At 30.1% G+C, this 3,479-nt stretch overlaps 1 long non-coding RNA gene across 1 annotated transcript; it reads left to right on the forward strand.

Moving 5' to 3' along the window:
- On the forward strand, nucleotides 1-3,419 carry LOC111832200. The gene is made up of 3 exons (XR_002835234.1): nucleotides 1-61; nucleotides 152-258; nucleotides 3,224-3,419. It is a non-coding gene; the product is annotated as an uncharacterized LOC111832200 (long non-coding RNA).
- The last annotated feature ends 60 nt before the right edge of the window (nucleotides 3,420-3,479 follow it).

Genomic DNA, 3,479 nt, shown 5'->3' on the forward strand with positions numbered 1-3,479 from the left:
TCTGAGTTTCAAAACCGCTCATCACATTTTGAAACCTTTGAACGCATGTGGTTTGATATAGGTAAGTGATTTTCTCTTCTTTATAGCATTGTGATTTCGAGCCTTTGTAATGAAGTTCGTAGAAGATTATATAACTCTTTTGGTTCTCAAGGATATTGGTGGTGATTAGGCGAGCCCGCTTTCTTCACTCCGGAAATGAGAGAGAAAGTGAGAAACAAATCATGTTCTCTTTTTGCGAGGTCTCTACTATGTAAATCAGTAAGATTATTTCTCATTTTTCTATATGGATATAACTTTACTTTTCCATTTTTATGTTTTATAAGCGATCCACTTTAGATCTTTATTTTTCATTAGGTTATAAAGTTTATGCTAAATATACTACAATATAGGGATCCACCCATATCAAATACTCTTGAATTTTTGAGTACTTAGATCTAGATCTGTTATATTCATGACAAAAATTATATGGATATGGATATACCTATATTCACTGCTATCCACACCTGACCCGGATCCATAAAAAAATGTTTAAATTATTAAAATATTAATTATAAATTATGTTGAATTTGTATAAATTAAAACAGAAAGAGTAATATAGGCCATATGATATTTTCAAAATATCATAAGACATTAAAATATTAATCTTATACTTGTATCATAATAAATTATATGTAAAAGTGAATCCAAGTTAGAATGAGGTATTATAACCTTTAAATATATATACTCTTATTCAATTTTTTAGATACCCTATTTTCTGATAAGACTATATTTAGATTTTCAGATATTTTGTCGAGTCTTACTACGTTGTAGTAATTGTGGCTATAAATCTACCATTCTTGTAATTTACTTAAATAATTTGTTGGAATGTTCCTAGTAAACTATTCAAAACAACTTTTGAAAATAAGTTCAAATAATCAAAGACAGTGAAACAATTACAAACAATATTTTGAGCTGTTGGTTATAGAAAATTCTTTGTTCAGAGTATTTTTGCACGAAACAAAGAACAAAAGAAAATAAAACACCTATGTAAACTATTAATTTCTATATGAAATATTAAATATTGTATTTTGTTATTAAGCATAATAAAATATATTAAGCACATTTAAAATTTGTAAACCTTCAAAATCATGGAATTATGAACATGTGAAACAGATTATTAACATATTGATTCTTTTCATGGTAGAATAACCCTATTTTGTATTGCTAGGTATGTTTTCTCTCCTATATTTGTAAATATATTTAATCAGTCAAATTAGTTTTCTCAATATATTATTTTTTATTATTTAATAATTAATTAATTATTTTTAAGTATGCGGTTTTTAGCGTCATAATTTCATTAAAATAATAATATGAACAATGATTTTAATTAAAATGAAAAATCAGTTTATTGTTTTGGATTTTTTCATTAAAATTATAATCTGAACATTGATCTTCACTGAAGATCTAAAGATTTATAAACTTTTTTTTGACAGATTCATATATTACGATACAATTAGATGAATTTGAATATCATCAAGACCTCATTATATCTCCATCAATTAAACATGTGTAGTCCTTATAAATGATAATGTTAAAACTCTAACTCCGTCCACATCTCCTAGCTAGATAAAAAATACAAGTCACGTTAGGAATTCTAGGGTTTATTGCCGCCATGGAAGAAGTCATAATAAAGTAGTCTCTACCCAAAGCAAGTCCCCAAGAATGGAGATTATCCTCCAATTTGATTTCTTAATCGAGATATTCTCAAAGATTTCAATTGAAGACGTTGCGAGGTATCGTTGCATGTCGAAGCTTTTGTTTTCCTTACTGCATTGTCGAGAATTTACCCAAATGTTTCTAAAATCATGTCATTGGTTCAGCCGCATATTTTATTCACCTTCCTACACAAAGGTAAGCAGATGTTCTACTCCATACCTCAAAAATTAGATCCACACCGCAACTACTCTTCTCCTATATCTCCCTATTACCATATGCATTTCCCTTAAAGTTTGGGTTCTGCGGAAAATATGTGTCCCTCTTCACATAGTTTGATCTAACAAATCTAAGAACCTATGATTTGTAAGCCTAGCACAGAGAGTTCATATGTTTACCACTAGTGACAACGAAGAGGAATAAGATGAAACCCCATCTCGAGTATGATCACATCGAAAACTCTTCAAGGTATTATCCTTAAGGACTTTTTGGATTGGATCATACCCGAGATAGGGTGTAATCTGATTCCTCTTGGTTGTCACTATGGGTAAAGATATGTACTATCTTGTGCTAGGGCTACAGAGCATCGGTTTCTTAAATTTGTTACATATCAAACCAGGTAAAGAGGGACACTTATCTTCCCAAAACCCAAACCTTTAGGGAAATGCATCTGGTAATAAGGACTTATAGGAGAAGAGTAGTTGCGGTTTGGATCTAGTTCTTGAGGTATGGAGTAAAAGATCCGTTTACCGTTGTATAGGAAGTTGAATAAAATACGCGGCCGAACCGATGATATATTTAGAAACAGTTGGGTGAATTCTAAACAACGCAGTATGAAAGACTAAAGCTTTGACACGCAACGAGACCTCGCAGGTCTTACGATGACAATCTTGAGAATGTTTCAATTAATAGATCAAATGGGAGGATGATCTCCGTCATGTTTTCTCTTGGGGACTTGCTTGGGTTGGAGACTACTTTCTTTTTACTTTTTTTCTATGGTGACGATAAACCCTAGAATCCCAACCATAAATTGTATTTTTAATCTAGGAGATGTGGACAGAGTGAGAGTTTTAACATTTTCTCTTTATAAGGACCATACATGTCTAATTGATGTACATATAACATGGTTTTGATGATATTCAAATTCATCAAAACTTATCGTAATATATGAATCTGTCAAAAAAGTAAAATTAAAAATCTTTAAATTGTTAGTGAAGTGTTCAGATTATTATTTTAATAAAAATTCAGTGTACTTTTTTTTAATAATTTTTGATGATTTATTTATAAATGGAAATTCAAAGTATTGTTTTGGATTTTATTTTATTTTTAGACAATCCCCTATATAATAAAAGAGAAGTACACTTTTGATATCTCTAAAAATTGACTAAAATTTACAACTTTGCCATTCAATTAGTTGTGAAGGATAGCTTTTATCAAAATAAGAATGGGTAATTTTTTGAATTTTTACATATCAAAATTAATTATCCGACCCGTTTGCTAAAGATACGCGTGTCTGCCCGTGTCTTAAAAGGAGTGTGACAGATCGAGTTCGATCCTCGTGGAAAACAAGGCATGTTCGATTTTGTTTACGGGCTTTTACTCTTCATCTCTGATAAATTATAGTAAATGAGCCCAGATTTTTAAATGGATCCAGCTTAACAATTGATGTTTTATTATGCATTACTTATTAATTATAAGAAATCAAAACACCTATTTAATAATAATAACAATGACCTAATATAATTTTCCTCTTCTGTAAAACGCCGTCTCCCAACATTGGACAAGAA

Source organism: Capsella rubella, unplaced genomic scaffold (assembly GCF_000375325.1).
Source record: "Capsella rubella cultivar Monte Gargano unplaced genomic scaffold, Caprub1_0 scaffold_2, whole genome shotgun sequence".
NCBI lineage: Eukaryota > Viridiplantae > Streptophyta > Magnoliopsida > Brassicales > Brassicaceae > Capsella > Capsella rubella.